Raw genomic sequence first — 21847 nt, forward strand, 5'->3', positions numbered from 1 at the left:
GGCATCTGGAAAAAGGCTTGTCCGGAGAAGAAAAGGTGAGCGCTACCATCAGTCCTGTGTCATCCCAACAGTAAAGCATCCTGAGACAATTCATGTGTGGGATTGCTTCTCATCCAAGGGAGTGGGCTCACTCACAATTTTGCCCAAAAACACAGCCATGAATAAGAATGGTACCAAAACACCCTCCAACAGCAACTTCTTCCAACAATCCAACAACAGTTTGGTGAAGAACAAGGCATTTTCCAGCACGATGGAGCACCGTGCCATAAGGCAAAAGTGATAACTAAGTGGCTCGGGGACCAAAACGTTGACATTTTGGGTCCATGGCCTGGAAACTCCCTAGATCTTAATCCCATTGAGAACTTGTGGTCAATCCTCAAGAGGCGGGTGGACAAACAAAAACCCACTAATTCTGACAAACTCCAAGAAGTGATTATGAAAGAATGGGTTGCTATCAGTCAGGAATTGGCCCAGAAGTTAATTGAGAGCATGCCCAGTCGAATTGCAGAGGTCCTGAAAAAGAAGGGCCAACACTGCAAATACTGACTCTTTGCCTAAATGTCATGTAATTGTCGATAAAAGCCTTTGAAACGTATGAAGTGCATGTAATTATATTTCACTACATCACAGAAACAACTGAAACAAAGATCTAAAAGCAGTTTAGCAGCAAACTTTGTGAAAACTAATATTTGTGTCATTCTCAAAACTTTTGGCCACGACTGTACATCTGGTCAGAACATCTAAATGAGTGGCATGAAAATATAGTTCTATAGCTTAGATTTATTGATGATGTTTTTTTTATTATGGAAGGGGTCAGAACATTCTTTCACTGAGTTTGTGAAAATTATTAACAATAACAATTTAGGACTTAGATTCACCTCAGTATGTGACTCTAGGTCTCTTTCCTTTCTGGACGTACTGATTAAAAGAGGTCCTGACAATAATATCATGATGTCAGTTTATCGCAAAACAACTGTGACTAACAGCCTACTTCGGTGGGAGAGCGCACACCCTTACTCATTGTGCAGAGGTATACCTCTTGGTCAGTACTTCAGGTTACGTCGTAACTGCTCTAGCATGAGTAAATTCAAAATGCAGGCCAATGACTTAAGAACCAGATTCAGGGATAGGGGTTATTCCGATGGGATCCTCAGATCTGCGTTTGAAGCGGCCTGCACAGCTCAGGCTACTTTCACACTGGCGTTTGGTGCGGATCCGTCTTGTATCTGCACAGACGGATCCGCACCGAAAATGCAAACGCTTGTATTCGTTCATAACGGATCTGTTTGCATTATTCATTAAAAATAAAAAGTCTAAGTCAAAACTTTTTGGTTTCTGCCTGACGATACGGAGCCAAACGGACTTACAATGTAAGTTAATGGGGACGGATCAGTTTTTCACTGACACAATATGGTGCAATTGAAAACGGATCCATCCCCCATTGACTTTCAATGTAAGTTAAGACGGATCCGTTTTCAATTGCACCATATTGTGTCAGTGAAAAACTGATCCGTCCCCATTAACTTACATTGTAAGTCCGTTTGGCTCCGTATCGTCAGGCAGACACCAAAACGCTGCAAGCTGCATTTTAGTGACCGCCTAAAAAACAAAACGGAGACCAAACCCAGCCAAATTGAGTATTCTGAACGGATCCTTATCCATTCAGAATGCATTGTGGCTGGACTGATCCGTTTTGGGCCGCTTGTGAGAGCCCTGAAACAGATCTCACAAGCGGACCCAGAAACGCAGAGTAAAAGTAGCTTAATAGGAAATCTCTTCTGGTCCTTAAGAAAATGGACACTGGAACATCATCTATTAGTAAGTAGAGATGTCCCAAACTATTCGCCGGTGAACAGTCTCCGGCGAACATCGCATGTTCGCGTTCGCCGTGGCGGACGAACATATGCGGTGTTCGGTCCGCCCTCTATACATCATCATTGAGCAAACTTTGATCCTGTACCTCAAAGTCAGCAGACACATTCCAGCCAATCAGCATACCCTCCCTCCCAGACCCTCCCACCTCCTATCAAAAAGCAAGGACAGCATCCATCTTAGATTCATTCTGAAGCTGCAGTGTCACAAATTTGACTAACTTGTAATCGCAATGCAATTAATACAGGTTATATTAATCGCATTGCGAATTCAACCTAGAGCTGGGTTCCTGATGGTTGTATTGCTAGTATATAACGAAGATTGAGAATATAGTGCTATATTCGTTATATTCGTCAATTCTAGCAATACAACCATTATGAACTCAGATCTAAGTTGTAATCGCAATGCGATTAATACAGGTTATATTAATCGCATTGCGAATTCAACTTAGATCTGAGTTCCTAATGGTTGTATTGCTAGAATATAAAGAAGATTGAGAATATAGTGCTATATTCGTCAATTCTAGCAATACAACCATTAGGAACTCAGATCTAAGTTGTAATCGCATTGCGATTAATGCAGGTTATATTAATCACATTGCGAATTCAACTTACCACACTCTGCGTCAACTACGTAATTTTCCATGGGAGTTTTGCCATGGATCCCCCTCCGGCATGCCACAGTCCAGGTGTTAGTCCCCTTGAAACAACTTTTCCATCACTATTGTGGCCAGAAAGAGTCCCTGTGGGTTTTAAAATTCGCCTGTCTATTGAAGTCTATGGCGGTTCGCCCGGTTCGCATGTTCGCGAACATTTGCGTAAATTCACGTTCACCGTTCGCAAACGGAAAATTTTATGTTCGCGACATCTCTATTAGTAAGATCTGAATCATTGGCACATACGATTATGCACACCTGAAAATCAAACAAACACTCACGAAATACTGGGATATCCTATGTGCCGATTCAGACCTTGAATAGGTGATTGGACTGTCCCCTCAGATTACTTATAGAAAGGGGCGGAGTCTAAGAGATAGGCTTGTGAATAGCCACTTCCAACCCCCACAAAAAATGGGGAACTGGCTGTCTAGAAGACCACTAGGAATGTTTAAATGTGGTAAATGCGTAGCCTATTGCCAGGTTAACACTACCAAAAAATTTAGGAGCTCCCACACAGGAATTGAATATGAGATGAGGACTTTATAAACTGTCTAACAATGTGAGTAGTATACCTGGCCTAATGTAGCTGCCCTCTAGACTACCATATGTAGGGAAAACAAAGAGGGAGTTTAGACGTCGCATGATAGACCACTTTAATGACATTTCCAATGAAAAGGATACCTCAGTGGCAAGACACGTAACCCAACACATCCTGTTTGAAATTTGAAGGCATCCAACACATTTCTCAACCAAAAAGAGGAGGTGATTGGGACAACAAGATCCTAAGGGCCGAGGCAAAATGGATATTCAGGCTGAAATCTGTAACACCAAATGGACTGAATGAATACTTATCATTCAAGCCATTTAACAATAGAAGGCCTGTAACTAGAGTTGAGCGAACACCTGGATGTTCGGGTTCGACGAGTTCGGCCGAACTTTCGAAAAATGTTCGGGTTCGGGATCCGAACTCGACCCGAACTTCATCCCGAACCCGAACCCCATAGAAGTCAATGGGGACCCGAACTTTTGGGCACTAAAAAGGCTGTAAAACACACCCGGAAAGGGCTAGAGGGCTGCAAAAGGCAGCAAAATGTAGTTAAATCCCCTGCAAACAAATGTAGATAGGGAAATGATGAGTTAACATAAAATAAATAAAAATTAAACAATATTAATTGGAGTGAGGTCCCATAGCACAGAATCAGGCTTCAAGTCACCCACCAATGGAGAAGGTCACTTACTATTATTTTGACCACAGCACCCAGACAAGGGAGAGAGGTCCCACAGCAGAGAACCAGGCATCATATCACCCACCACAGGAGTAGGCCACCATTTAGTTACTTTGACCCCTACACCCAGACGGAGGAGAGAGGTTACACAGCAGAGAATCAGGCATTTAGATCACCCACCACAGGAGTAGGCCACCATTGAATCAGACCCCGGCAACCATGTCAGATGGCACAAGCATAAGCTTTATATCAATCAGCACAGGAGAAGGCGACTTTGACAGACTTTGACCCCTACACCCGGACGGAGGAGAGAGGTTTCAAAGCAGAGAATCAGGCATTTAGATCACCCACCACAGGAGTAGGCCCCAATTTAATGGGACCCCGGCAACCATGTCAGATGGCACAACCATCAGCTTCATATCAATCAGCACAGGAGAAGGCGACTTTGAAAGACTTTGACCCCTACACCCAGACGGAGGAGAGAGGTTTCACAGCAGAGAATCAGGCATTTAGATCACCCACCACAGGAGTAGGCCCCCATTGAATCAGACCCTGGCAACCATGTCAGATGGCACAACCATCAGCTTTATATCAATCAGCACAGGAGAAGGCGACTTTGAAAGACTTTGACCCCTACACCCAGATGGAGGAGAGAGGTTTCACAGCAGAGAATCAGGCATCATATCAACCACCACAGGAGAAGCCACCATTTAGTTACTTTGACCCCTGCAACCAGGAAGAGGAGAGAGGCACCACAGCACATATTCTGGCATCATATCAGCCACCACAGGAGAAGCCACCATTGAGTTACTTTGACCCCCGCACCCAGGAAGAGGAGAGAGGCACCACAGCACATATTCTGGCATCATATCAGCCACCACAGGAGAAGCCACCATTGAGTTACTTTGACCCCCGCACCCAGGAAGAGGAGAGAGGCACCACAGCACATATTCTGGCATCATATCAGCCACCACAGGAGAAGCCACCATTGAGTTACTTTGACCCCCGCACCCAGGAAGAGGAGAGAGGCACCACAGCACATATTCTGGCATCATATCAGCCACCACAGGAGAAGCCACCATTGAGTTACTTTGACCCCCGCACCCAGGAAGAGGAGAGAGGCACCACAGCACATATTCTGGCATCATATCAGCCACCACAGGAGAAGCCACCATTGAGTTACTTTGACCCCTGCACCCAGGAAGAGGAGAGAGGCCCCACAGCACATATTCTGGCATCATACTAACCACCACAGGAGAAGCCACCATTGAGTTACTTTGACCCCTGCACCCAGGAAGAGGAGAGAGGCCCCACAGCACATATTCTGGCATCATATCAGCCACCACAGGAGAAGCCACCATTGAGTTACGTTGACCCCCGCACCCAGGAAGAGGAGAGAGGCACCACAGCACATATTCTGGCATCATATCAGCCACCACAGGAGAAGCCACCATTGAGTTACTTTGACCCCTGCACCCAGGAAGAGGAGAGAGGCCCCACAGCACATATTCTGTCATCATACTAACCACCACAGGAGAAGCCACCATTGAGTTACTTTGACCCCTGCACCCAGGAAGAGGAGAGAGGCCCCACAGCACATATTCTGGCATCATATCAGCCACCACAGGAGAAGCCACCATTGAGTTACTTTGACCCCCGCACCCAGGAAGAGGAGAGAGGCACCACAGCACATATTCTGGCATCATATCAGCCACCACAGGAGAAGCCACCATTGAGTTACTTTGACCCCCGCACCCAGGAAGAGGAGAGAGGCACCACAGCACATATTCAGGCATCATATCACACACCACAGGAGAAGGCCTCTTTCAGTGATTTAGGCCTTTGGACCCAGACAGAGGAGAGAGGCACCACAGCACATATTCTGGCATCATATCAGCCACCACAGGAGAAGCCACCATTGAGTTACTTTGACCCCTGCACCCAGGAAGAGGAGAGAGGCCCCACAGCACATATTCTGGCATCATATCAGCCACCACAGGAGAAGCCACCATTTAGTTACTTTGACCCCTGCACCCAGGAAGAGGAGAGAGGCACCACAGCACATATTCTGGCATCATATCAGCCACCACAGGAGAAGCCACCATTTAGTTACTTTGACCCCTTCACCCAAACAGAGGAGAGAGGTTCCACATCAGAGAATCAGGCATCATATCAACCACCACAGGAGTAGGCCACAATTTAGTTTATTTGACCCCTGCACCCAGTCTAGGAAATAAAATCAATGAACTTGAGGCTATAATGGCATCTGAGAATATAGATGTAGTGGCTGTTACTGAGACGTGGTTCAAGGGGAGTAATGACTGGGATATATCAATACCAGGGTTCTCTCTATACAGGAAAGACAGAGAAGGCAAGAAGGGGGGAGGGGTGGCCCTGTATGTGAAAGATAACCTAAAATCTAATTTGATACAAGTTAGTGAGAACAATTTAGAGTCAGTTTGGGTTACCGTGCAGCTTGATAATCATAAGGCAACTCGTGTAGGTGTGATATATAGACCACCTAGCCAAGTCAAAGAATTAGATGATCTACTAGTTGAGGAAATAGCTAAAATGACATTGAAGGGGGAAGTTATCATTATGGGAGACTTCAATCTTCCAGATGTAAACTGGAAAACCAAAATAGCTAGTTCTGCCAGGAGTACAGATATTCTAAATTCCCTACTGGGATTATCTCTACAGCAAGTAGTGGAGGAGCCAACCCGGAAGGAGGCCATTTTAGATTTAGTATTCACAAATGGGAATTTGGTATCTGATATTACTGTAGGGGAAAGCTTGGGATCTAGTGATCACCAGTCAGTGTGGTTTACTATAAGTACAGTGACTGAGTCACACCACACAAAAACAAAAGTTTTAGATTTTAGAAAAACAGACTTTTCTAAAATTAGATTAGTGGTATACAAGTCCCTATCAGACTGGAACAGTTTCATTGGAGTCCAGGAGAAATGGGACTACTTAAAAGTGGCACTATTGAAGGCAACAGAAAATTGCATTAGGCTTGTCAGTAAAAGCAAAAAAAGGAAGAGACCACTGTGGTACTCAGCAGAAGTGGCCAAAATCATTAAAAACAAAAAGATAGCATTTAGGAATTATAAAAAAAAACAAAACGAGGATGACAGACAAATTTATAAGATTAGGCAGAGAGAGGCCAAACAAGTTATAAGAGCTTCCAAAGCACAGGCAGAAGAGAAATTAGCTCAGTCAGGAAAAAAAGGCCAGAAGGCATTCTTCAGATACATAAATGAAAAAAGGAAACTAAAACAAGGAATTACCAAATTAAAAACAAAAGAAGGAATGTATATAGAAGAAGATAAAGAACTAGCTGACTGCCTCAATGAATATTTCTGTTCAGTTTTTACAAAGGAAAATGAAGGAGAAGGACCTCAGTTAGGAAAGAAGTCTAATGAATCTTTTGATGCATGTGTCTTTACAGAGGAAGAGGTTCTAAGTCAGCTGTCTAAAATTAATACAAATAAGTCACAGGGGCCTGATGGGATACACCCAAAGCTATTAAAAGAGCTCAGCGTTGAACTAGCAAAACCATTAACAGATTTATTTAACCAATCGCTGGCAACAGGAGTCGTCCCAGAAGATTGGAAATTAGCAAATGTTGTGCCCATTCATAAGAAAGGTAGTAGGGAGGAATCGGGCAACTATAGGCCAGTAAGCCTGACATCAATAGTGGGGAAATTAATGGAAACCATACTTAAGGAGAGGATTGTGGAACATCTAAAATCCCATGGATTGAAAGATGAAAAACAGCATGGGTTTACTTCAGGGAGATCATGTCAAACTAATCTTATTGATTTTTTCGATTGGGTGACTAAAATAATAGATGGAGGAGGTGCAGTAGACATCGCTTATCTAGACTTTAGTAAGGCTTTTGATACTGTCCCACATAGAAAGCTTATCAATAAAGTGCAGTCTTTGGGCTTGGACTCCCATATTGTTGAATGGATTAGGCAGTGGCTGAGGGACAGGCAACAGAGGGTTGTAGTCAATGGAGTATATTCAGACCAAGGTCTTGTTACCAGTGGGGTACCTCAGGGATCTGTTCTGGGACCCATATTGTTTAATATCTTTATCAGCGAAATTGCAGAAGGCCTCGATGGTAAGGTGTGTCTTTTTGCTGATGACACAAAGATTTGTAACAGGGTTGATGTTCCTGGAGGGATACACCAAATGGAAAAGGACTTAGGAAAACTAGAGGAATGGTCAAAAATATGGCAACTAAAATTTAATGTTGATAAGTGCAAGATAATGCACCTGGGCCGTAAAAACCCAAGAGCAGAATATAAAATCAGTGATACAGTCCTAACCTCAGTATCTGAGGAAAGGGATTTAGGGGTCATTATTTCAGAAGACTTAAAGGCAGGCAGACAATGTCATAGAGCAGCAGGAAATGCTAGCAGAATGCTTGGGTGTATAGGGAGAGGCATTACTAGTAGAAAGAGGGAGGTGCTCATGCCGCTCTACAGAGCACTAGTGAGACCTCATTTGGAGTATTGTGCTCAGTACTGGAGACCATATCTCCAGAAGGATATTGATACTTTGGAGAGAGTTCAGAGAAGAGCTACTAAACTGGTACATGGATTGCAGGATAAAACTTACCAGGAAAGATTAAAGGAACTTAACATGTATAGCTTGGAAGAAAGACGAGACAGAGGGGATATGATAGAAACTTTTAAATACATAAAGGGAATCAACAAAGTAAAAGAGGAGAGAATATTTAAAAGAAGAAAAACTGCTACAAGAGGACACAGTTTTAAATTAGAGGGGCAAAGGTTTAAAAGTAATATCAGGAAGTATTACTTTACTGAGAGAGTAGTGGATGCATGGAATAGCCTTCCTGCAGAAGTGGTAGCTGCAAATACAGTGGAGGAGTTTAAGCATGCATGGGATAGGCATAAGGCCATCCTTCATATAAGATAGGGCCAGGGGCTATCCATAGTATTTAGTATATTGGGCAGACTGGATGGGCCAAATGGTTCTTATCTGCCGACACATTCTATGTTTCTATGTTTCTATGTTTCTATGAGAGAGGCCCCACAGCACATATTCTGGCATCATATCACACACCACAGGAGAAGGCCTCTTTCAGTGATTTAGGCCTTTGGACCCAGACAGAGGAGAGAGGTCAGAGATTAGCTTCATATCCCCCAGCACAGCAGAAGACCGCTTTATTTGACTTAGGCCTCAGCACCCAGACAGAAGACAGAGGTAGCATGGCAGAGGTTATGGCTTCATGTCACCCGTTAGTTTAACCGGCCACTTTCATCTGGTTAGGCCCCGGCGCCCAGACAGAGAAGAGTTTCATTCAACTGTGGGTTTCATAAAATTTGTATCAAATAAAGAAGTGGCCCGTAGCACAACAAGACATGTTTTAGGCAGTTAATAAGGACTACTCTGCACAAGGGAGGGACAGGTCCTGTGGGATCCATGCCTGGTTCATCTTTATGAAGGTCAGCTTGTCCACGTTGGCTGTGGACAGGCGGCTGCGCTTGTCAGTAATGACGCCCCCTGCCGTGCTGAATACGCGTTCAGATAAAACGCTGGCCGCCGGGCAGGAAAGCACCTCCAAGGCATAACATGCTAACTCTGGCCACGTGGACAATTTCGAAACCCAGTAGTTGAATGGGGCCGAACCATCTGTCAGGATGTGGAGGGGTGTGCAGACATACTGTTCAACCATGTTAGTGAAATGCTGCCTCCTGCTAACACGTTCCGTATCAGGTGTCGGTGCAGATAGCTGTGGCGTGGAGACAAAACTTTTCCACATTTCTGCCATGCTAACCCTGCCCTCAGATGAGCTGGCCGTGACACAGCTGCGTTGGCGACCTCTTGCCACTCCTCTGCCTTCACCTTCCACCTGTTCCCCTGTGACATGTGGGAATGCTCTCAAGAGCGCCTCTATCAGCGTGCGCTTGTACTCGCGCATCTTACGGTCGCGCTCCAGTTCAGGAATTAAAGTGGGCACATTGTCTTTATACCGGGGATCCAGCAGGGTGGCCACCCAGTAGTCTGCACACGTTAAAACGTGGGCAACTCTGCTGTCGTTGCGCAGGCATTGGAGCATATATTCGCTCATGTGGGCCAGGCTACCCATGGGTAAGGACAAGCTGTCCTCTGTGGGAGGCGTATCGTCATCGTCCACCGTATCCCCCCAGCCACGCACCAGTGATGGGCCTGGGCTGCCACCCCGCTGTGAACTTGCGTCATCCTCGTCCCCCTCCACCTCCTCCTCCTCATCCTCCTCGTCCTCCAGTACAGTGCCTTGGCTGGCGACTTGTGAACCTGTCCTCTGCTGCTTAAACAAACCTCCCTCTGAGCCACTTCGAACAGACTGGCCCGAAAGTGTTAGAAACGAGCCCTCATCCTCCTCCTCCTCCTCCACCTGGGCCACCTCCTCTAACATCATTGCCCTAAGTGTTTTCTCAAGGAGACATAGAAGTGGTATTGTAACGCTGATAACAGTGTCATCGCCACTGGCCATGTTGGTGGAGTACTCGAAACAGCGCAGCAGGGCACACAGGTCTCGCATGGAGGCCCAATCATTGGTGGTGGAGTGGTGCTGTTCGGCAGTACGACTGACGCGAGCGTGCTGCAGCTGAAACTCCACTATGGCCTGCTGCTGCTCGCACAGTCTCTCCAGCATGTGCAAGGTGGAGTTCCACCGGGTGGGCACGTCGCATATGAGGCGGTGAGCGGGAAGGCCGAAGTTCCGCTGTAGCGCAGACAGGCGAGCAGCGGCAGGATGTGAACGGCGGAAGCGCGCACAGACGGCCCGCACTTTATGCAGCAGCTCTGACATGTTGGGGTAGTGGTGAATGAACCTCTGCACCACCAAGTTCAGCACATGTGCCAGGCAAGGGATGTGCGTCAAACCGGCTAGTCCCAGAGCTGCCACGAGATTTCGCCCATTATCGCATACCACCAGGCCTGGCTTGAGGCCCACCGGCAGAAACCACTCGTCGGTCTGTTGTTCAATACCCCGCCACAACTCCTTTGCGCTGTGGGGCCTGTCCCCCAAACATATGAGTTTCAGAATGGCCTGCTGACGTTTACCCCGGGCTGTGCTGAAGTTGGTGGTGAAGGTGTGTGGCTGACCGGATGAGCTGGTGGAAGCAGTGGAGGAGGAAGCCGAGTAGGAGGAGGAGGCTACAGGAGGCAGAGAATGATGCCCTGCGATCCTAGGGGGCGGAAGGACGTGCGCCAAGGAACTGTCCGCCGGGGGCCCAGCCGCCACTACATTCATCCAGTGTGCAGTTAGTGAGATATAGCGTCCCTGGCCGTGCTTACTGGTCCACGTATCTGTGGTTAGGTGGACCTTGCCACAAATGGCGTTGCGCAGTGCACACTTGATTTTATCGGACACTTGCATGTGCAGGGAAGGCACGGCTGTCTTGGAGAAGTAGTGGCGGCTGGGAACCACATACTGCGGGACAGCCATGGCCATCAGCTGTTTGAAGCTGTCTGTGTCCACCAGCCGGAATGACAGCATTTCAAAGGCCAGCAGTTTAGAAATGCTGGCGTTCAGGCCAAGGGCTCGAGGGTGACTCGGGGGGAATTTGCGCTTCCTCTCTAAGGTTTGAGATATTGAGAGCTGAACGCTGCTGTGTGATATAGTGGAGACGCTAGTTGACGGTGGCGGTGGTGGTGGTGTCGGTGGCACATCCTCTGTTTGCTGCTCGGCAGGTGGCAACATTCCTCTCGAGGCGGAAGCCGAGGCAGCAGCGGTAGAGGGAGCAGGGGGAGCCTCAGCGAGTGCCTGGTTTTTAAGGTGTGTACCCCACTGCAGTTCATGCTTTGCATGTAGATGCCTGGTCATGCAGGTTGTGCTGAGGTTCAGAACGTTAATGCCTCGCCTCAGGCTCTGATGGCAGAGCGTGCAAGTCACTCGGGTCTTGTCGGTAGGACATTGTTTAAAGAAGTGCCATGCCAGGGAACTCTTTGAAGCTGCCTTTGTGGGGCTGGGTCCCTGTTGGCGATGTCCAGTAGCAGGCGAACTCTGGGGGCGGCGGCTCGTCTGCTTTGGCCCCCTGCTCCCTCTTTGGCTTCGCTGTTGTCTCGGTCTCACCACTACCTCTTCCTCTGAACTGTGAAAGTCATCGCCACGACCTTCAGTCCATGTGGGGTCTAAGACCTCATCGTCCTCTGCATCGTCTTCCACCCAGTCTCCCTCCCTGACCTCCTCCTGTTCAGTCTGCACACTGCAAAAAGACGCGGCAGTGGGCACCTGTGTTTCGTCATCATCAGAGAGTCGGTGACTCTGCTGTGGTGGTATTCCCATGTCCTCTTCATCTGGAGACATAAGTGGTTGTGCGTCAGTGCATGGTATGTCTTCCTCCACTGGGGAAGGGCTAGGTGGACGCCCCTGGGAAACCCTGGAAGCAGAGTCTTCAAACAGAAGAAGAGACTGCTGCATAACTTGTGGCTCAGACCGTTTCCCTGATATGCTTGGGGGTGATGTGACAGACTGATGGGCTTGGTTTTCAGGTGCCACCTGTGCGCTTTCCGCAGAAGACTGGGTGGAAGACCATGTGGTGAACGTGCTGGAAGCACTGTCGGCCACCCAATCGATTAATGCCTGTACCTGCTCAGGCCTTACCATCCTAAGAGCGGCATTGGGCCCCACGAGATATTGCGGTACATTCTGCCGGCTAGTTGAGGGAGTTCGTTCCCTACTGTGTGCGCCTGGGGCCGAACGGCCACGTCCTCTACCAGCAACAGAGGCTCCACGGACACCACCACGACCGCGTCCTCGTCCCTTAATAGTATTTTTCTTCATTGTTGCGATTCAACTCGCACCACAATGAAATATATTATTTTTTATAAGCAAAATCCCCTCACTGGAATACTTTCAGTCTTTTGACTGTATGGATTACAGATGGAATGACTGTTACTGTATATGTGAGTACCGCTTTCTTTGACAGATTCTAGTATGGGTACATATATGTTTTCCCAACCCCAGCACATTAGTTTGCTAATTCCAGATGTATGAAACGCAGGCCTAACTGTATCTAGTATATTGAACGCCAGATAAACTAACTTGGCCTTTTTTAAATAAAAAAAAAATTCCCTCACTGGAATACTTTCAGTCTTTTGACTGTATGGATTACAGATGGAATGACTGTTATATGTGAGTACCGCTTTCTTTGACAGATTCTAGTATGGGTACATATATGTTTTCCCAACCCCAGCACATTAGTTTGCTAATTCCAGATGTATGAAACGCAGGCCTAACTGTATCTAGTATATTGAACGCCAGATAAACTAACTTGGCCTTTTTTAAATAAAAAAAATTCCCTCACTGGAATACTTTCAGTCTTTTGACTGTATGGATTACAGATGGAATGACTGTTATATGTGAGTACCGCTTTCTTTGACAGATTCTAGTATGGGTACATATATGTTTTCCCAACCCCAGCACATTAGTTTGCTAATTCCAGATGTATGAAACGCAGGCCTAACTGTATCTAGTATATTGAACGCCAGATAAACTAACTTGGCCTTTTTTAAATAAAAAAAATCCCCTCACTGGAATACTTTCAGTCTTTTGACTGTATGGATTACAGATGGAATGACTGTTATATGTGAGTACCGCTTTCTTTGACAGATTCTAGTATGGGTACATATATGTTTTCCCAACCCCAGCACATTAGTTTGCTAATTCCAGATGTATGAAACGCAGGCCTAACTGTATCTAGTATATTGAACGCCAGATAAACTAACTTGGCCTTTTTTAAATAAAAAAAATCCCCTCACTGGAATACTTTCAGTCTTTTGACTGTATGGATTACAGATGGAATGACTGTTATATGTGAGTACCGCTTTCTTTGACAGATTCTAGTATGGGTACATATATGTTTTCCCAACCCCAGCACATTAGTTTGCTAATTCCAGATGTATGAAACGCAGGCCTAACTGTATCTAGTATATTGAACGCCAGATAAACTAACTTGGCCTTTTTTAAATAAAAAAAATCCCCTCACTGGAATACTTTCAGTCTTTTGACTGTATGGATTACAGATGGAATGACTGTTATATGTGAGTACCGCTTTCTTTGACAGATTCTAGTATGGGTACATATATGTTTTCCCAACCCCAGCACATTAGTTTGCTAATTCCAGATGTATGAAACGCAGGCCTAACTGTATCTAGTATATTGAACGCCAGATAAACTAACTTGGCCTTTTTTAAATAAAAAAAATCCCCTCACTGGAATACTTTCAGTCTTTTGACTGTATGAATTACAGATGGAATGACTGTTATATGTGAGTACCGCTTTCTTTGACAGATTCTAGTATGGGTACATATATGTTTTCCCAACCCCAGCACATTAGTTTGCTAATTCCAGATGTATGAAACGCAGGCCTAACTGTATCTAGTATATTGAAGGCCAGATAAACTAACTTGGCCTTTTTTAAATAAAAAAAAAATTCCCTCACTGGAATACTTTATGGCTTTTTACTGTATGGATTACAGGTGGACTGGTATTAGTAGGGGTGACACAAGCACACCCAAGTCCCTGATGTAGGATTTCTATGGCACAGACCACTATTACAAGTGATTAATGGACGTTGGGAGAGATTGTGCTGCAGCACTAGTCCCAAGATGGCCGCCGCCTATCAGCCCAGTAACATGTGCCACAAAATGGTCTGCACAACCTTTAAAAAAAATAGCCTTGGACTGTGCTGCTAAATCGCTATTGGTCTGAATCCCAGGTGTAGATGTCTGACTTGTTTGGAGCTTTGGAATGCACACTGTGGCAGCTTCTGCTGCAGCACTACAAGTCGCAAAATGGCGGCCGGCGGTCAGCCCAGGTACATGTGGATGGAAAAATCACTCTGGCCACTCTAAAAATAGCCAATCCCTATCAAAAAAGCAGCTCAGCTGCAGTTGTTCAGATGAATCACAGGTGGAGGAGAGAAATTTGCTTCCAGTTATTCAATTATCCCTGCCTATTCTCGCCCTAGCATCAGCTGCGTCTATCCCTGTTCTATTCACATCGGGAGTGAGCACGTCCCGACGTGCGCACAAGCTTATAAAGAGGCTGAGTCACATGCTGCACTTGGCCAATCACAGCCTTGCCAATAGTAGGCATGGCTGCGATGGCATCTTAGGGCAAGTAGTATGATGCATGTTGATTGGCTGCTTTGCAGCCTTTCAAAATGCGCCAAAATACATGCCGAACGACGAACCCGAACCCGAACTTTTACGAAAAAGTTCGGGTTCGGGTCCGTGTCACGAACACCCCAAAATTCGGTACGGACCCGAACTATGCTCGAACTGTTCGCTCAACACTACCTGTAACTAAAATGAGAGTAAGCATCTGACTCCTCACCAATAAGCTTGAACCTTCAGGAAAATTATTCTCTGTCTACAGGTTGAGTCTGAATAGGCATTTAACGTGAATCAATTCACCTCTCTACAGTGTATACAGTGATCACCATCCAGTAATGGATGATGATCGGAGACATGGATATGCCTCTAATAACAGGAGGAGATGTCTGCTCATTATTTAGACACCAAATCGTAAACGTCTTTGCTATAACATTGCATCTCTTTCAGAAATAAATGAAATGAGGGGTTACTTAGAGTACATCAAGATATTACATTGTTAATGCCCCCTTCCCTCCTCTTATGTTTATTTTTGGGGGATGTCAGATTCAATTTATATTCACCATATGTAATAGACACATGTCATGTGTCTATGACTGAGTGCATACATGACTATAAATCGCTCCCCCCTTTCTTAATCAGGCAGAAAGGGTTAATAAATATACCCTAGACTGTAACATTACGCACAAGGGATGAATTAACCCCAAACAGGCAATAAGGGTTATTAAATATACCCTAGCCTGAAAATATCATCTATTGGGGGTGAATGAGGTGCAAATTAAAGGATTGAGAAGTCATTAAAAACACTCCCTCTATTTAAGAATATTGTATTAACATATGAGCCAGATTTCCCAACAGCCCGAAAGCTGCAACTTAGTTTAGATCGCTTGTTACTGTATCAGCGGCGTGTCAGCGCTGAAATAAACAGGAAGTAAGAGGCGAGGATCCCAGCCAGGCCCGAGGTTCCAACGGTTGGGGTTCTCTCTTTTCAGGGCGAGAGCTCCGACTACAGCCTGTCAGTCTTTCTCTGCTCTAGACTAGATGGTGAGGGTCAGTAAAACTTGGCTGATGTGAGCAAAGATCAGAGAGCACTCCAAGTAAACTATACCCTGCTAAGCTACCCCCACCGCAAACCAACTACAAGATAATAGGGCCAATTGCAAATGAGCCCCACTCCATCAGGGCCGGTGCAAGGATTCTTGCCGCCCTAGGCAAAGATCCATTTTGCCGCCCCCTCATGTCACTCACTCACTGACAGACACACACACACTGACAGACAGACACACACTCAGACACTCACTGAATGACGTACACATACACTCACTGACAGACAGACATACACTCGCTGACAGACAGACAGACACGCACTCAGACACTCACTGAATGACGTACACAGAAACTCACTGACAGATACACATACACTCACTGACAGACAGACACGCACTCAGACACTCACTGAATGACATACACATACTAACTGACAGACACACATACACTCACTGACATACACACTGACAGACACAAATACACTCACTGACAGACAGACATGCACTCACTGACAGACAGACACGCACTTAGACAGTCACTGAATGACGTACACAGAAACTCACTGACAGACACACATACACTCACTGACAGACACACATATACTCACTGACAGACAGACAGACACGCACTCAGACACTCACTGAATGACGTACACAGAAACTCACTGACAGACATACTCACTGACAGACACACATACACTCACTGACAGACAGACACCTACCCACTGAAACACACACACACAGAAACTCACTGACAGACACTCACTCACTGGCAGACAAACACACACATATACTCACTGACAAACACACAGACACTTACTGATCAACAGACATCCACACTCACTGACATACACTCACTCACTGACATACACACACAGACACTTAATGATAGACACACATATGTAGTGTCCCACTACGTAAGGGTGGGCACTACTCAAGGGTCAATTGGGTCACGTTGTTCTCCACCTCCTGTGGAACATGGTTATGGTATTTTATATTGCATTGTAATGTATAATTTAATGTATTCTTCTGTGTACCAGGCCTGTTAGGGGTGTAGTTCCTCCTCCTAGGCAGTAGAGGGAGCTAGGGAACCCCCTAGTATATATAGTCAGGTCCAGTCCAGAAGGAGAGAGGGGGTGGTCAGAAGCCAGTGTGCACTTTAACCAGAAGATAGCTGGGAAGCAGCTTCTGACATGCAGCTACTGTAGATAGCCCAGGTTCCTAGCTTGCACCCAGGAGAAGAAGTTGCCTCCTGAAGATATCTAGCACCTTGAAAAGTACAGCGCAGAACCACCTTTATCCAGCTAAGTAGAAAGCTGAAGGGCAGAAGGATATTTACAGCAAGAGGATTTATATCAGAGGAAGTTTTCCCTACCCAAGGATAAAGCCAGCTATAGGGCATACGGGCCTTGGAGAAAGCCAGACAGGATCTGAGGAAAATACAGCCTGATCTGTAAGTGTTATTCCCTCTGAGTATCTTGCAAAGACTTTTCTTGCCACTTATGTGAAGCCTGCCTGTGAACAACACTGTACATGTGGAACTAACTGAAACCTGTAAATCGTTGAACTGTTCAGTAAAAAGAAGTTCTGGTTCACTGCAACTTTGTGTACCTCAATTATTCCTACAACAAATCGGTGTGCCACCGTTACCGGCACTGGCGTCATGAACTATAAGGGATCTTGCCACCGGCACATTAAACTTCCAACACCCAGGGCACCTCACCTACCACCTGGCCTGGTCCCTATACACAGAGAGTGCCCCAGAGGATTCATGTGCCAGCCTCTCCATCACTGCTGTACGCCTGCCCAGGGTAAATAAAAACTGTGAGTACCAAGAGCAACCCTCGGTTTGTTAACAACCCCTGTGACCTCATATTCGCTCACCCTGCAGGACTGGCACACTGCACATACATTTACTGACAAAAAGACAGACATACATACACTCACTCACTGACATAAATACACAGGCAGACATTTACTCAGTCAAACACTTAAACACTCACCTCCCTGGGGTCCAGTGTGGTGCAGCTCCTCAGTCCTCCAGCACGCCGTTTAGTATGCCGGGGCCGGAATGACTTCATATTCCGGCATCACAGAGGGCGCACGAGGGAGGAGTGGGGAGCTGCTAGAACAGCCTCCCTTGCCGCCCGCCTCCTCTTCTCCGGTAATTTACTGGCAGAGCAGGCACCTGCCATCAGGGTAAGTAGATGCCTGCTCTGACATATTTAAGAAGGACCTTCACCTCCTGGCCCCCCTGTAAAGGCGCTGGGGGGCGGCTCAAGAGACGCTCGCCCAGGGCGGCAGCCCCAGCCAGGGGGCGCCTGCCAGGGCGCCCCCAGCAGGCCGGCGCCCTAGGCCAATGCCTAGTTCGCCTATATGGTTGCACCGGCCCTGCCCTCCATTAACAAAAGAAATGCTTACAGTAGTGCTTACAGAAGATTCAAATTGATACTGTCTCACTTATTTTAACAAGAGAAAAATAAAAGTTACGTATTATTTTTCATTAAGGTACACTCAGTTCAGTATAGTTTTAAAAGCATTGACTTTTTGCAGTAGGTTGAGGACCATTTAAAGGGACAGTGCATAGTCAAAGCCATTAAAGGTAATGCTTGCATTTGTCTGTAGACTTTATTGCAGGGTTTTCGGTTGTCCTGCTTCTGGCACTACACTACCGAGATGAACTGGCCTTCCGCTCTAGGACTGCACCCTGCAGCTGGGCATTGCAGAGAAATATTGAGAAATTGCATGCTTTTGGTCTTTTGAGAAAGATTGTATGTATCTGTGAAAAGAGACTCAGAGATGACAATCCTAATAGCCATGTGTAATACTCCAGGGTGGCATTACCACCTCGTTTGTACCCCCACTATCTTGGTTGGTGCATCAAGTGTCATCTCATACATATTTATTGCCATTTCCTGCAATATGTGTATGTATTTTCTGATTTTTGTAAATGTTAAAGTGTAATGTGCCTGGTTCCTTAGCAAGTGGCGGCAATTTGTGCAGAGCTAGTTTCCCTGGAGAGGAACCTCTTTGTTCCTTCTAGCCCTCTCTAGAGAGGGAAGAGTTAGTTAGTTAGAAGTCAGTCTAGTCTACCCCTTCCTAGGGGAAGACTGCGTGTCGGCCAGCAGAGCACTGCCAGCTCTGCTGTGCCTGCAGGCCCTGCCTGTGAAGTCTACAAGGTTGCATGTCCCCTCCTGGGCTTGCATTGCCTATACCCAAGCTAAGTGAGCTTGAAGCCAGGAAGAAGTTCCTAGTATTAAGGTACAAGAGAAGAAAGAAACGGAACCATTTCGGATGGCGCTGTCAGCAGGAGTCGGAAGCAGGTAAGTATTGGTAACACAATACTTTTTATTTACAGTCAACGCATTTCAGGGGTGGAGAGCCCCCTTCATAATATAATAAATAACAACATATTTTATCTTAGGATTAAGGTAAGAGACAGACTACAGCTAAACTAAGTTTCAGCAGAAGAGAAAACGTTTCCTATTTAACCCAGGTAGCATAGCAGAGCTGAGAAAGCTACAGCATGGTAGAGTTGAGATTGTTGCAGAAGCGTTTACCTGCCAAAATTTAAGCCAATACCTGCTGATGTCCAAGGTAAAGTCTGGAAACTGTTTGGATTACCGTTTATTCAAGTAAAGCTATGTTCAACGCTAAAACAAGGTCTGGACTCCATTTGTTCTACTTATTCACTGCCCAAGTTCAACACCCCCCTTTTTGCACTGCTTCAGACCAACACATCTGGGATCCAAGGATATCCAGGTAGGAGCACTGTGACACATACATACAACACCTTCAGAGAGATTGTGGGCCACTCTACACCACTCTGTCAATCCTACATCTGGGTACCCACACTACCATCTACAAAGGGGACTCCATGTCCTTGTTGCTTAACTGCAACTGGCGTCACAACTAATTGCTCTCTCTGGTAGGGACGTTGCCCATGTCCTATACACAGCGTTATCTGTGAAATTATTGAGAACTGTGCCTACTGCTTGTATTTGCACTGTGACACCTATCATTTATTCAGTAAAATAGAGACTTTATTTTACTATAACCAAACCACTTGGTCATTGGTCTCCATTAGAGATGAGCAAAGTTTTAAAAAATTTGATTTGGAAGGTTTTCCACATTTTTATTTTATTTATATTTTTATTATAATTTTCTATAGAAAACAGGGGGGGTAACAGGATACCAAGGTATAGGCACGCAGGCCATGATGATATACTAATATATACATTGCGAGTATAAGTCAAATACAAAGTTGATACAAAGTTGATACATGCCAGACATGGAGAAGATAAGCAGACAAATAAGTGAGTAAGTAGGCAAGGCGTCTAGAGGTAACAATATTGGGAAAATGCAGTGAAAACAAAGGGTACGTAATAGTGTTAAAGTACAGGCTAGCTTCATGTTGCATAACCAATTACCAGCAAGTGATAACACAGGGCTGGTAATCTTCACTCTGCCATATGGCTATGGCCACGGGAGGCTTGAGTGCAATGTGTTGAAAATGGAGCTAGACTGGACTGCTGTTGTCCAAAAACCAACTCATGATAAATGAGGGCCAGTTGTGTCTTTGTGAGCCCTGTAGGTTGACCAAAGGAGCCATTTTTTGAGGAATGCAACGTGTGCGCATTTCCCAAGAGGACAACCCCTCAAACCTATGGAACTGATCCATTTTCTGGAACCATTGTTCCATTGGTGGGATTAGGGGCTGCAACCAAAATTTAGGAAGCAGGAGGCAAGCAGCTATCAGCATTTGTGAGAAGACAAAGGGTGGTTGGGTGTGACCCCTTTCTTGGGAGAGAGATAGAAGGGCTAGTTGTGGGGAAGGTTGGATGGAAGTGTGGCAAATCTTGTTAGCCAAAGATAAAAATTTCAGTCCACCATTTATAGATGAGGGGGCAAGTCCACCAAATGTGGAGAAAGGTCCCTTTCTCCCGGAGGCACCTCCAGCAGATGTCCGAAGCAGACTCAGAGAAAAGTGACGTCTTATCTGGCGTATTGTACCACCTGGTGAGAATTTTGCTGCCGTTCTCTTGGATTCGGACACAGCGGGAGGCCCTATGGGGGGATTCAAAGAGCCTGTGGAGAGAAGCGAATGGGATTGTAGTATTCAAGTCTAATTCCCATTGTTTTACGAAGGATGGTTTGGCTAGGATAGGCGGGAGGCGCAACATGCTGTAGATTTGCGAGATAAGTCTTTTAGGGGCCGTGGGTTGAGAGATTACTGACTCGAGCCAGACCAGGGGTCGTAGTAAATCACTCAAATGGACATGCTGCTTTATATAAGCTCTGAGCTATGAGATTGAAAAGAGGTCACATGGGTGAGGGTTAAGTAGAGTATTTGTGGCTTCTAAGTCTATCAGATCCCCAGTGGGGCGTGTCAGCAAGATTAGAGAGGTTAGTGAGGATTTTAACCCTTGGGAAGCCGACGTTCTCAAGGAAGAGGGGGCCGTACCTAATACATATTTCATCGTTAGGAGTAAAGAGGGAAATGGAATGGAGTAATGGGAGGTGGAAAGCCACTTCCAAGCCTCAAGGGTGGCTTTTACAATTGGGTAATGGGTCAACGGACCAGGAAGAACAGTTTGATGCCCAAGCAAGTGTGCTCTGACTGGTCTATTCAATATATCAATTTTGATATCTACTGCTGTAGATTGCGGAGAGAAGAATAGCTTTGCCATAAAGTTCTGGGTTTGGAAGACCTATACCCCCGACTTGTCTAGGTTTTGTGAGGAGGGAGAATGAGAGTCTCACTTTCCTCCCACTCCAGATGAAGGATCTAAACTTTTTTTGTATTGAAGTATAATAATGTTTAGGGATGGGGATAGGGAGAACTTGTTGTAAGTAAGTAAGGCTCGGGAGTATTAGGGGTGAGAGCAGGTTTTTGCGGCCGAACC

Source organism: Bufo bufo, chromosome 6 (genome assembly GCF_905171765.1).
Source record: "Bufo bufo chromosome 6, aBufBuf1.1, whole genome shotgun sequence".
NCBI classification, from domain to species: domain Eukaryota; kingdom Metazoa; phylum Chordata; class Amphibia; order Anura; family Bufonidae; genus Bufo; species Bufo bufo.